This window comes from Lepisosteus platostomus, chromosome 7, assembly GCF_059453375.1.
Source record: "Lepisosteus platostomus isolate fLepPlt1 chromosome 7, fLepPlt1.hap1, whole genome shotgun sequence".
Lineage (NCBI taxonomy): Eukaryota > Metazoa > Chordata > Actinopteri > Semionotiformes > Lepisosteidae > Lepisosteus > Lepisosteus platostomus.
The window spans coordinates 56,802,939-56,817,861 of NC_142617.1; the positions used below are offsets into that span (position 1 = coordinate 56,802,939).

The 14,923-nt window shown below is 39.8% G+C and overlaps 1 long non-coding RNA gene across 1 annotated transcript; it reads left to right on the top strand.

Moving 5' to 3' along the window:
- The first annotated feature begins 3,351 nt into the window (after positions 1–3,351).
- LOC148659292 (uncharacterized) lies at positions 3,352–14,557 on the top strand. The gene is made up of 4 exons (XR_015940398.1): positions 3,352–4,022; positions 8,406–9,992; positions 10,631–10,805; positions 11,729–14,557. It is a non-coding gene; the product is annotated as an uncharacterized LOC148659292 (long non-coding RNA).
- Positions 14,558–14,923: the final 366 nt, after the last annotated feature.

Sequence of the window (14,923 nt, forward strand, 5' to 3'; positions counted from 1 at the left end):
CGCCAACTCATTGCCGGGCTGCGGAAATAGCAGATTAATGAAGTCAATTGTTGGAACCTTCTTGGTCTCACAAGGCTGGTGGCCACCAGACTGAATGAGGCTACTGAGACAGCAGACAAGAACCTTTTTTTGCATCCACAAACTAGTGCTAAATTCAGAACACATTTTCTTAAAACGTGATACATTGATAACAAAAATTAGAAGGCGGCAATGAAAAGGAGTTCTTTTCCAAGCAGTGAAGTCACTGAACAGGAGCTGTTTTCTAAAATCCTAAATCCTGCTTTCTGAAGGCATTTTTGTGTTTCTTTTGATTTAAGCAGAAGGCTTCCAGTCTTTTCTGTTAGCAGCACTTTGTAACTACCAGTGCACTTTCTCCATGGCTGCCAATTCTATTTACGATCACCCAAACAAACTCTGATGCAAAACTCTGCTTTTGTCTCATGCAGGAACTGCTGTAATCCTGGTGAAGGTGTTTGTGTACACTTTCTCTGTCTACTGCTGGAACATTATCACAGAGAACAGAACTGTGTTGAGCAAGGGTTTTTGTTTTCCCTGCCAAGGAAATGCAACTCAAGAATTTCTTCCTACTCAGGAAAACTGTTATAGCATACACTGTTTCCCCATATATTAACTTTCAGGTAGAAAAAGCAGAAACTGGGAAAGACAGTCTTTTGAAAGGCTGCAACAGGTAAGTTTTTCAATTAGGGGAGGCATATCTTAATCTTACACCTATCCTAATGTGATTCATCGTGAATCTAATCCAGCAGATACAGGACTACATCCTATCATCCAGTTCATTGCAGGACAGCCACACACAGGGGCATTTTAAGAAATGGCAATTAACCCGGGCAGCGTGCTTTTGGAAGATGGGAAGATGAGAATAAACCAGAACACCCAGAGGAAATTCACATGAACAAATGGGAAGAAAATGTGCAAAATCCACACAGAAGGTGCCCAAGACTGTAATCAAATCTGGAACCCAAAGGCTCTGAGACAACAGCACAAATCACCAAGCCAAAAAAAGAAGGACCCTTTTTTGCAGTGCAAAGCTGGCTCTGTTTTTATGTGCACATAAATTCCAAAATATGTAAAAAGGATTGATTGAAAAACATGTGATTAAGAATTTGTTTTTGCTTATCTTCTGTTTTCAGTTTCAGAAAATTAGAAGTGGATTGTTCTGTAGAGGTAAAAGCTCTGAAACACGTACCTCTTCTGAAGGTTTTAGAGCAAAGGTGGTTGGACTTCTTTAAAATAACATTAACAGAAACAGCCATCAGTTCTTCACACAGTTGGCCCTATTATAGTGACAGATGCAGCCAGAACCAAATGACACCTGAAATACATTTAGCTTGTGACCTGAAGAATAGGTACATATGAGAAGAGACCATTTGGCTCATCTATAGTAGCTCATTTAGCTTTTTAGCAGCTACAGTAGTTGATCCAAGGATTTATTCCAGCTATTTCTTGAAAGAAGCCAGAGTATGAATTTTGACAACAATTCTGGGCAGCTAGATCCTTACTCCCACAAGCATTTGTGTAGAGAAGTGTCTCCTGTTCTCAGTTTCAAATATACTTCCCTGTAGTTTTCACTTATGCTATTTGTTTCCGTTGCCCTTTTATGAAGATGACAAATTCTTCAAAACATTTTAGAATGCTTTTCAAGCAAGGAATTGCAGTGATTTCAGAAAGTATTTTTGAATTTACATTTACAATCAGAGACTGAAGTACAAATGAGTGTTTAAACTTTTTTCCATTGAGCAGTCACTTGATCTTTTTTTTCCTACACAGTACTTTCCTAACTTCTGTGTAAAAGCTCATAGAACAGCAGCTCAAAACATATCATGCTAACAGAAGGCCCTGTGTCCAATTCATTCAAAATCACATCCATAGGTGGATCATCATCCAGGTGGATGCTGCACATTAGTGGTGGTGGAGGGGAGTCCCCATTAACTGTAAAGCGCTTTGAGTGGAGTGTCCAGAAAAGCGCTATATAAGTGTAAGCAATTATTATTAATTATTATAGGAATCTAGGTGCAATAACTTACTACAGTATGTCAGCTAGTGTAAAAACAGTGTGTCTGATACCGATAATTTCATTACAATGTGTTCCAATAAGATTTTGATCATATAATGTAAAACAAAATGAGAGGAGGACAGACCTGTACATGACCCAGTTACTGTACCTGTTTGGTTGCTGGTAGTTGATGGGTCTGATCCAGCTGTATCCTGATAGTAACCAGAGCATAAACTTTAGTAATATGGCTGACATTCTATATTTCCTCAGCTGTTGTGTCAAGAGCCTTCTGTCCTCAGTCTTGAATTAATTTTGTGAATTGGCTTTAAGAAAACCTTTCAGGATTTTGAATAACTGAATCAGGTCCCCTTGTAGTCTTCTCTCTTCAAGACCAAAGAGACTCAGTTCTTTAAACATCTGGTTTGTAGGGCTTTCCTTTAAGTCTGGGAGCTTGTATGTTCTTGGCACTTAATATGGCTGCTCTGGATTCATTCTATTGATTAGTGATTAACTAATACATTGTATGATTAGCTATTACAAGAAATCCATTGACATACAAGCATTTTATTACTATTTCTGAATATAATAATCTGATATAGATTATAATCTGCATTGGACCTGATCACACACGGTATTCCTACAATAACCTCAACAGCTGGATGAGAAGCAATGCTATTTCCTGCAAACGGTTGTATGGGTTTTGTAGACAAATTCATGTCTTTGGTGGCTTAAGTCTTGGAGAAGCTAACAATTGAGAGTGCTTTAGACACGAAATGATTCAATTAGGTAATGCAGAGCTCAGGTGGAACGAAAACCAGTAGTTCTCCAGAGCCAGGAATGAGTATGGCTGCCACAGAAGGTAAAGAAGGGTAGGCCCTTGTCAGACAAGGCTTAGTGAGAGGGTCTTAGCCTTGAATAGGAGAAAAAAAACAAGGAAAATATTTAAGTAACTGTGTAGAATAAGCATTACCTTGTTGTACCTTTGGGAGAAGAGGGCATTTGTTTGTGAAGGAAACAACTGAAAACAGACTAATATGCCACGATTAATGATACTGAATTGCATTACATTTTTTTTATTTCAGTCCCTGTCCAAACCAGGGCCTGAAGTCTATTCAATAGCTCTTGTATGTATGAAACTTATTAGCAGAATGAAGCTCCATATGCTTCCCTTAGTTTATCTAGCCACTAGCATATTGTCTCTGTACAAAGTTGGCAGCCGTCAATAAATGTTTCTTTCTTCTTTTCTCTTTTTTTATTTTGCTCCCCAGTGTTTTCTATTTTCGATTGCCTTTAAAAACACACACACATCCACACACGTACAAAAACATGATAACAGCTGTCTGGTATCCTGCTCAGAGCAGGATCTAACGCCACAGCAGTGAATCTGGGTCAGAATACTTGGAAGGCATGAATATCAAATGAACTTTTCAAACTGGTGAATTAATACGTCTTTCACTGGTGACATTTTCTGGCGGCATATGGCAGCGAGCTCAGGGGAGAGTAGGCTTTTTGATGAATATTTTGAGTCCGAAACTAAAGGATGGTGGTGGGCATATGTCGCCTTCTGTTTCTGCCTTATGAAGTGATAATGCTGCTGCTTTTCAAATGGATACTGTAGCAGTAGAGTGCGCATCCCAGCCTGGATTTAACCCTTCAAGGAACCTAACCTGGGACAGGAAGAAGAGACTCCCCCACCGTGAGGAAACCTCTGAGGGTCTGGTTTGTGTCGAAGCGCAAGGGTGTGGCAATCAAGCAGGATCTTGAATCCAAATGAGCAGCAGATGCTGATGGATTTAAAACACTGCACTTGGTTTGGTCACGCAGCACTCTGGGCACCAAAGCAAGCAGCCTGCAGCAAAATGAGCACAGAATTCGAAGGGATATTCTTGATTCAACCAGTGAACTTCCCAGGGCTTTCAACATTTTGGATCATCAGCAAAAAAACAAAATGTAACTTCAAGCAATGTTTTGTTTGGCACAACCCCACAAACACAGAAGAATTCTGATTGTAAGTGATGAGGGTTCAAAGCCTGCAGCGCAGTTTGTGTCACTTTGTTTCCTGCTCATCTTTCCTGATCAGCTCAATGTGTAATTGAGCCAGTATGCATCAATCCACAATGTTGATAACTATGATGAAAACTGATGGCAATAAAATATTTTAGACCAGAATACACATATCTTCATATTGTAGTCATAGTGCACTGAATTATTGCAGGACAGCCTATGCTTTGAATAGGACACCAAAGCAAAGTATAGCATGCCTGTTTCTTTTATTTATTATATTGCATGTTTTTTCATATTTTGGTATTATGTTTTTGTTATACTATGCTAGGCAAATGTATCTGATTATAAAAGCAGTTCTTCATAACTTAATCAAGTCTGATTTATAGTTGCTGCATTTTAATTTCATACATGGAATTGAGAAATGTTGCTAATTGTTCCTTTGTCACACTTTAACTCCTAATTCAACTTTTAATCAAAAACTTTGCTATTCATTTGCTACTTTCACAAACTTTTAAGCCCAATATTTCTCATTTCTTTCTGTTCCTTGGCTTCTGGCTTTTTTGAAACCTTCATGATGTATCAAAAGACTTTCTTTTTAAGTGGGATGAGATAATGACATCAGAGTTATGAATTCACATTTAACAGAATACAGAGAAATGAGAAAATGTTTAAACGTTTGCTTTACCTTGGAAATAAAAATCATTTGTGATGCACATTTTCAGTCAGTCCTTCATTCAGCTTCCTGCAGCCTGAGTGGTCATGCAGTCTTGGCCTCCTTCACCTGGAGAAGACTTTTAGTCTGCCACACCTCTGCCAGATCTGCCAGGGTGCTTATGAGTCTGGTGTCAGGAAGGCCAAAGCAGCAGTGGGTCACATCGGATGCCCTGTTAAATCACGATAATGAAAGGAACATGACAGCAGAGCAATCCCCTAAGCAGGTGTGGGCTTTCATCGATTTGAAACAAAAGGATGTCTCCCCAACATTACTAAACTCCTTCAATTCTTTAAATAAATAACGATGGTTTAATAAAGCAAGCAACCAAACCCTGTTGAGGTAGCTGAGCCATTAGGATTTCTCAAAATAACCCATGGTCTGCTGGATCAAGAAATGGATAACAAGCAAGACTAGTCAAATTCTCGTTTCCCTCTGTAGCATTCCTGTACATTTGGACGTTCTATTTTTGTTTGATTGCCTTGCATATCTTTAAAAAAAAACAACGCTCCCCTCCATGAAAACAAGAAGCTATTAAGCAGCGGAAAAAGGCTTTTGCCTTTGCTATTTTATTTTTTTCCACACAGAAAGTACAAACATTTGTATTCAGCAGTTTCTGCAAACACATTCAAATTGAAAAGGGTAAAGTCAAGAATTAATTATCCATCAGTGGCCAATGTACTGGAAAATGTAATTTATAGTACAATTATGAAAATTATGTGCTTAAATTAAAAACACAATTATTCAATTAACATTTTATTTGAATACTCATTTCATTTTAACCCATAGTGAATATGTAAATGGAATGCTGGAGAAATTTGTGGTTATTTCAAAGTATGGTTCATATTTTATTCAGATAAAGTGCGTTTTGAATAAAAAGCCACAGATTCCCTTTACCTTTACTGATGTACAACTGTATTATTGTAATACAATGGTAATTTGTTTGAGTAGCAATTATAAACTGCTACTTGCTTAAAAAGATTGCTAATTGCTACAAAGACAATTTATCATGCTCTTTAATAAAAAGAAACAAATGGAAAAACCTGTGCACCCTTATGGACAGTGACAAGCTGATTTACCCCTAATTAAACCATGCAGTTGTGACATGCAGGAATCTAGTAAGAATTAGCAATTCAGTGTCTCTTCATACATATTGTACTTCTGCATAAAATCCCTTTGAGTTCCAGAGAGCACAGACCTATTTTCGCATCCTAGCTACAGCCTCCTGCTCTCTGTCGCCCTCCACACACATCACTTAATTATACTAGGGGACGATTTGCCCTTCTCCCTGTCACTGGTCCACTGGGAACACTGCTCTCAGTGCATTCTCATTGGCATGCTAAAAGGCCCTGATATTTTCTCTGACATATTAAAGAAGGAATTAAGCAGAACTATGGAGGGCTTATGTCCTGAGCATTTTCACTTTTTCTTTTCTTTTTTTTTCAGTTGTTTTTGTTTTGTAGTTCTAATTTGAAGTCCGTCCAGGCAGACTTAAAAAGATGGGGGAAGGTAGACAAGGGAGACAGGGGTTATTGACAGCGCCCTGGCCAGCATTTTGAGAGACAAGCGGAAACAATGTGCTGACTGTTAGCCAAGGACTGGCTCTGCTGTATTGCACAGGGAAAATAAGTGTCCTGTCTGTTTTTTTTTTTAATGAGAAGGCTGTTACATTGAAACCAACTCCAAGGCAGCAATTTGTAAGTCAAGAGGCTGGCAGGCGGAGAGGGGTGGCTTGGCTGGAGGGGGGGTTGAATGGGACTGGCACTGCTTGTTCTCTGCCTGGCCCTTTCAGGGAGGCTCAAACTCATGCCACCTCGCCATCCTCCACGCCTGTCGACAGGACTGCAGGTCCCTCGGCTGTGTCCTGGCTTCTGAGGGCTTTGTGAGTCTCTGACCTGATTCTGGCACAGCGAACAGCTTATTGTGTTTGGTGGAAAAGCAGGGTCCCCGTAGTTATCCAGTCTACTGCACTGTGGCTGCGTGCGCTGCGATTCTGAATACCTACATCTCTGCCCACAGAGCAAACAAATCTATTATTCTTTGTTCACACAAATTAGAAATGTAAATTGAGAGAAGTGCACGGAAAGCATACTGAAACAGTGGGCACATAGCTCTCCCGAGCTGTATACGTACAGTATGTATACACACTACCTCCTCCTCACTATCTCCAGCCTGCGTGGAGTCAGTGCTGCACAAAGGCCCCAGACGAGTTCTAGTGGGAGGGGGACATTTCATCCATCTCGCATCTTCTTTTGCTCTGTGCTTCTAACTTGCCCATACAAGCTTCATTATGTATTGTACATGTGATATAGAGAAGGAGCGATTAAAAAGGAAATCTTATAAAACCTCCTAATCTTTTATATTAAGGGTTTAATATAAACCGCGCCTCTTAAAATCGATAGACATAAGACAGAGAGGAAAGGGCAGTGCAGAGTTTCGGCGTGGATGCAGGGTACAAAAGAGGAAAGCCCTGTGATGAATGCAGCAGGCTCTTCTGCAGCCTGTGGAGATTAGTGTCAGACATGCCTCCCTCGCAAGGCAGGCAGAGATGACAGAGCCCCGAAGTTACAGAATGATTACGAGAAGCCCCGCGCTGCCGCCGGAACAAACTTACTGACACGTTGACAAAATCCTTGCCCCCGTGTTTATGTGGCTTTCGCAAGAAATCAGCAAAGGTAATCATGTATGGAAGCCGGGTTAAGAAGCAATGTAACAGTCTATTAACTTTAATATAGATACGTGGAATAAGCATATGCAGAGGGCCATTAGCATAAATCTTGGTTACACAAGAGCAGTGTGCCGCTTAGTTTCCTCCGCAGACACGTCTAATGACAAACACTGAACTGAACCTGTCCGTTCACAATGCATGTGAGCTCTCAATTAACTCCTTCGCCATTTAGCCATGACTTCCCCACACCTCCCTTATTTACTACACTAACTACCCAGGTGGCGACACAGAGGTGCTTGGAGGTGGAATTACGGAATTGCAGATGAAAGCGGCACTTTGTGTAATTGCTGCTTGATGCTGAAAGTTATCAGAGTTGATTTTAATTATGTCCATAGTAACCCATTTAAATACCACAGCCTATTAATCCATTAGAGGTGCTCTCTGGTGTGTTCCCCAAGGGAAGCATGCTTTCCCCTGTACTAATATTACTGGCATGCTCTGGGGTAGGAGGGTGGGGTAGCTGTGAATTTAGTCCAGTGGTTGCTGTCTAATTCCTGAACGTTCTCAGCCAACACAAGATACAAGAACAGGATAGCACACAGAAGAAAAGGGTGAGCAAGTAGGCATGTTGTAATTCTCTACTTAGAGAATAAAGAAGCTAAGGGGGAATTATAACTGAGAAGTAAGTCTCAATCCCAGAGGAACTCTGCACAGAATGGCTTTCTTTTTAGAATAAGGCCACGGCAATTTTTCGGTTTCATGGAGAGTGAAACTGATGCAGAAAAGCTTCCAGTCTGCTGAAGAAATGGCACACTTTCAAAGCCATCGAGAGAAAGGGTTATAATGGCGAAAAAGTTTGTTTTCTTAACAGAAGTTTGTGAAGTGGAGGAGTGAGGGGGGGCACTTTCCTTCTCTTGTTGTTTGATTAGTCATCTTCAAAGCCTCCTGAAAAGGATGCAGGAACAAGAGATATTCCTGACTCAACACTCTGTATTTCTGTTCTGTAGGACTGTGTTCTGCTGTTTGATGTTGCACCGAAAAGAGGGTTTCAAAAGAACAGATGTGCGCACGGACTTCCTAGCAAAGAAAAAAAAGGATGAGAAGAAAGGAAAAGAGAAAGGAAAGGAAAAATCATTCCACATATTGCTGGATATCTTGATTGCATACTGTAGACTGTAGATCAGTGCAGTTTTTCATTTTTAAGACCCTTTTTGGCTACACTTGAAAGAAATAAAGAAATGTAGCTGCCGAATAAAAAAGAGATTTTTTTAACAAAGCTTTATGAAGTTATTGTGGCCCCGATCAATGTGCCACAAACTGGAGTCCTGTTTTCATAAGCAACCATTTGTAGGAAAAAATAAAATAATTCTTGCATTGCTTTTGCTTTACTAATATCATTTGCTTTGAAAGGATATCAATAAAATAACTACAACCAAAAGAGCTTGATGAACATTTCCCACTTGTTGCTAGATGTATTAATTGCTAAATACACTTCATAATAATAATAATAATAATAATAATAATAATAATAATAATAATAATAATAATAATAATTGCTTACACTTATATAGAGCTTTTCTGGACACTCCACTCAAAGCGCTTTAAAGGTAATGGGGACTCCCCTCCACCACCACCAATGTGCAGCATCCACCTCGCGCCATAGTGCGCCAGAACACTCACCACACATCAGCTATCAGTGGAGAGGAGAGCAGATTAATGTAGCCAATTCATAGAGGGGGATTATTAGGAGGCCAAGATTGGTAAGGGCCAATTGGAAATTTGGCCAGGACACCAGGGTTACACCCCTACTCTTTTCGAGAAGCGCCCTGGGATTTTTAATGACCACAGAGAGTCAGGACCTCGGTTTTACGTCTCATCAGAAGGACGGCGCCTGTTTACAGTATAGTGTCCCCGTCACTATACTGGGACATTGGGACCCACATGGACCGCAGGGTGAGCGCCCCCTGCTGGCCCCACTAACACCTCTTCCAGCAGCAACCTTAGTTTTTCCTAGGAGGGAACAGCAGTGTGCATGTTGCATGTATTTTGTTGTATCAAGAGGAGATTAAAAACTCTGTCCTATATTGTGAATAATTCCACAGTGGATGATAGAACAACTAATGATATATGTTTCCAAAATAAATAGTTCTATATAGTTTTTGGTGAGAAGGCTGGTAACAGAAATGCACGTTTGTTAAAATATTTCTTGCTTTTGATAAATCCAGGAAGGTTTTATACACACAAGTTAAGATGTAAAAATGCAATCTTCATTAAAGACTAACATCTTTCTTTTCTTAGTGAGAGATGAGACTCAGACCAGATAATAGCACTAGCACTTAAGAGTACTGTATTACAGATGTAGAAATTTGTTTTAGGAGGGATTATTGAACAGATTTCACTGAAGTCCAAGAGTCCAAAACTCCCATCCTGTCTTGACTGACTACGAATTTTTTAGTAGTTGTGTCCAAGCTTCAGGTGGATTGACACAGAAACTGGAACAAATACAGCAAGAAGATTTCTTGGAGTATACCAATTCTGACTGTAAAAGGGCCAAAGCCCTTTAGAAGCTATAGAGGCTTTGAATATGCAGCAGGGTGAGTAAACGTCCGTTAGTTTGATCTTGTCATTATCAGTTAACAACTGATCATCTGCTCGGTGACAATCACATACCTAATAGACAATTTTCCATTCGCCTGTCTTTCTGGCTTAGAGACCAAAGTTTCTTAGAGACAAAACTGCTCTGTCACCTGATTCATCATGTGATAAATTAAGATGAACTTCTTGCTTTTTATTGCATATAAACCTCAGTGATGTTGGGACAGGCCTGCCACACTCTTTACAGAAGAAATGCACACTCTTTTATCTCCATCTCGCCATCCTCTCTCAGCGTCCGTCCAGATGATTTCTGTATTCATCTCATTGTTGTGCACACAACAGTTTTCACACTATAAAACTCATAAATCACTGAAAGGGTAAACTAAAACTCAATTGAATGGGAAAGCACAGAGGTTTCCTTTGGGGCTAATTGGATTTGGTGTTTAGCAAGACCCTGTGAGAATACTTGGTTTGCAACCACGCATAAAATTTTCTTTGTTTCTTTTTCTTCTTTCTTGCCTTTTTCCTTCGTCTCTCCTAGAGCAGAGGGCTAGGCAGCAGTCCTATTAGTATACCTTTGTGCTGGCTCAGAAAAGAAATGATCTGGTATTAAATTTCAATAACGTGTTTCCACCAGGGCCCTCCAGAGTATAAGCAATCAAGGGTTAAATTGGATCTGTAACGTATGTTTGGTGACCCACAAAACGCTTCCCCATCAAACGGACTCATTACGACCGAGCAAGCAGATGAGTGTTTGTGAGCCGTGCCTCTGAGCTGCTGGGATTGTGTGTATTACCGCTAACACGGCTGAGGTATTTAAATTTTGATTTTTTTGTAATGGGTTTTGACATGTTTCATTTCCTCCGGGGGAAGCGCTCGAGACCTCCGAAAGTAAATGTTGCTAAAAAGTCATCAAGGCAGAATATTAAAATGCCATCAAATAAGAATTTCGCTAATGCGATCGGGCTGGGGCTTCAGGTACGCTGAGCTAGGGTCAGAGGGGGCTGGTTCTGAGAGAAACACTATTTGTTCCCCTTGGCTGCCTTTTTTTTTCCCTTTTTAAATAAATTATTTAAGAACTTATTTCTTCCTTCCCCCCACCGCCTGGGCCTCTTAAAGTTCAGCCTTACTATTCTAAATGAAAAAAAGGGCAAGAAGAGAAAGTGAGCTGATGTAAAATTGCAATCTCCCCTTCTTCCAATGTTTCTGAGCATTGGAAGAGAGGCGAGTTAACACTCCAGACTGGACACAGCCTCATCTCTGCATGCAAGAGCAGGGCTGTCTGACTGTAGGGGGTTTATCTGCCTTCGCCAGGGCAATTAAACAGGAAACCTCTGTTAACGAATCAACAGAGGCACAGAAACAGCATCATGTTCTGAACTGAACAAGCACTCTTGGATTGTTATACTACATTGCGAAGCGTGACGTATCGCTGTGCTCAGCCAGCCTTCTTCATTCCTGTGTGAACAGTTTATGGTATATTGTCTCTGTCTGCGTGCATCTGCTGATGCTTTGTATTTTCACGTTTGCGTCAAATAAAAATGACAAAGAATATAATTACCGTGAAATGCTTTTAAAAAGTCCTGGAATAAATGCAATATAAATGTAAAATAAACTAATTATATGGAAAAGTGTTTAAGTAATGTAATACTCTATTTTTGTAAATAAATAAGGTAGGCACTCACTGTACTTAACTTTCCTGATTCTCATCAGTACTTTGCTTTTGTACCTACAGTACTGCCTCCGTGTAACACTAATGGTGTTCATCAGCACAGGGCAGCTCTGTGAGGACAGTTCCAACATCACACTGGATGTCCACACAGGTGAAAGAAGCAGAAGGCCTTCTCATGTGTAAGAGCTTACTAAATACCAGAGCAATGCTTCATGTCTGAAGTTCAAAACAGCTGTGCAAGCTTTTCTGAACCACAGCTCAATGTGCACCGATTCTAACCTGCCATAAATGTTTCACAACACTACCGGCCCAGGGTCCCAAAGACACTAATGATACCATACTTCAAGTGTCCCTGGATTTCTGGAAGCATCATGCTTTATGAATCAAAAAGGGTATACTATTATAATAGGCAATTAAAGCATGCATCGTGACTTAATGTAAAATTCCTTGCATATTCAGAATTTAAATTAGATGATGCAGAAGAACCTCCATAATAGATCATTAACTTAGTGTTTGTATTATTAATAACCCTAATGTTGGTCACCATAAGAACACTACTAGTAGTATAGTACCACCACAACTGCTGCTGCAATTACTACCAATAATAATGATAATTTATTTCATGCTGCTGAGTTTTCTAAGAGACTGGTAGGCACGTGTCTGGCCTTAGCGTCAGCCCTGCTAATAGATGTGAGCAGGTCATCTGGCATTAGTGAGAGAAGTGAGGTAGCATTTTGCGCTGAGCGTTTCTTGCCATACTGTGTGCATGTTGAAGGCATTTGGACAAGCAGCCCCTTTCACGGTGATGAATGGCTTTTTTCAAGCGTTCTGCTCCCTAGTTATGAGAAGGGTGACCTGGTCAGGGGACGACTTTATGAAGCTATAAAAAATGTATGTCAGTCTCCAGTCTCTAAAGCCATCCCAAACAGTGCAGGGAGAGAGAGCGAGAGGCAGAATGGTAATAAGGCCATTTTCTGCTACTCTAAATAGCTTTCTGACTGCTGTTCCCCACTTATCTGACAATGTCCTTGTCGTCAAGACTATTTTTTATTCTGTTTTTCCATTTTACCTCTTTTATGGCACACGTGTTTTCAATCTGCTGAATTGACAGCGGAGGGGACTGTTTTATAAATTTTTCCCTGTGAATTGGTCTGATGTACAAATTCCGTATGCTCAGAAATTATGTTTAAATATCTGCTGCATCCCCGTTTTCAGGAGACAGCATGAAATATGGATGTCACTCATGAATTTGCATAGTGATGTTATTATATGTTAAGCACATTGTCACAGCAAAACTCTGAGTCGCTCTGGGATCTCTGCTGTTATTAACCGTACGTCTGCACTGTAACATTGTCTCATTGTGTTAGAAAATAATTCCTCTATGAGTCACAAAATCTGCTGTTATCCAATAAGGCTCCCAACAGTATTCTAAGCAGGCCCAAAGAGAAAAAAAATACCAATATTTATGCAATCAGAATTTCACATACTGTACTCTAAAAGTCAAAAAGACTATAGAATCAGATTATTATTGTTGAAACACATATTTAACCTCAATTTTGATTTATTGTTCTATAAAAGATCAATTACATCTCTTTCACAGGCCAGGTTTTGCAACACAGAAGCAGCAAGGAAGAAAGTTATTAAACATAATTTGCCGTTTGTTTCTTAAGAGTTAAGAAATGCAGTAAAACTCCATCACCGTAATTACAGAGTTCTGATCTATTAAAAGGAGTAACCTGGTTGAACTGCAAGGTCACTGAGCACTAAACATTGAGCTCTGAAGGCGGAGCAGACATTACCACACCCATATCTAGTAAATCAGCTTTTTCTGTCATGCAGGGTCTCAAGGACTGGTCTCAAGGTCCTGAAGAAGTAAAGAATGTTGTGGGGAAACTACATATTCCATTTATGGGGCTGAAGTACTAGTTTTAAGAGGGTAATGGTACAAAGTTTGCTCATTTCTTATATGTATATTATTCTCTATATAAAGCAGACACAACTAGAAATACTTTTTTGAAAACCTTAGGATATGTTTCATGAAGCTTGCTTTCAAAACAGGATTTGTACACATTTAAATTTGACTATTTATGATTTACTGTATATAAATTAAGCAGTCTGTTTTATTTGTGAATATGGCAATAGCTGACAATTTATAATTATTTTGACATATCGGGCACTTATAAAAAACAGAATCAAGTGCAACCACACTGAATATTGATTCAGTAATTTGAAGAAAAAAAGCAAAGAAGTATTACAAGGCCATTAATTGGTTTTCTGTATCTTACCAGGTTGTAAAAGCTTCTACTCCTCTTTGATGTTGCATACTTGCAATTTATCCACTTAGAAACTCTACAGGAGCACTTCCTGCCCTTAGGTATGCACGGCCCTAATGCCATCCTCAACCTTCACACCACAGTCTCATCTTACAGGCTGCAGGAGTTACAATATTCAGATACTCCTGGGAAGGCTTTGAAGTGCACAGGTCAAGAGCCTACAAAGATGACACCAAGGAATGTCGTGCAGTACTGGCAGTATTAAATCAGGTGGGCTGCAGAATAAAAGAGAGGGGACGATCTTTGGTATCTGTAGGTGGCCTTTGGCTGGTGTGTGGAGTGACAAATCATCTGTAACAGTCATGAGAAGCTTTTAACACCATTAGGAAAAAAGAGGAGCCCATATAGCAACAAAATGCTGGTGTAGGAAAGGCAACAAATTATTACACTTATGAGCAGATTTACTTTCTGACAGCAATCTCTTACTTCATTTTCCATGTAATACAGTTGTATCTCATTAATCACAGATGTCGTCTTTTTAATAAATATGCAAATGCACAGTACCTGATTGGTGTTACTGCTAATGTGTCATTAATAAAACATGAGCTTGTGAGATGCATGCCTGCCTGTGTTTGCTGGAGTAAATGCCAGAAAATCAAGGAGAGAGAGATTTCTTAGTCTCGAGAATCCAAGAAGAAAACTCTTCCTGCAGGTACTGTATATAAGGGTGTAGATGGTTGCTGAGAGGGAATGGCCTTGCAAAGATCTCCTAAAGTGCTCTCCATAACTCACATATACTTTAACGTGACCTGAGATCACAGGCACAGCATGGGATTTTAAATTGAAAAAAGTAATCATTTATTTATGAGAGTAATTAGGTCATGATGTCTGACAAGAACAGCCCGTGCTTTTTCGAGACCTCTTAGGCCAGGAAGTAGATTTGCCATTATGTTTTATTCACACACCTCAAAATGCACTGTTGTTG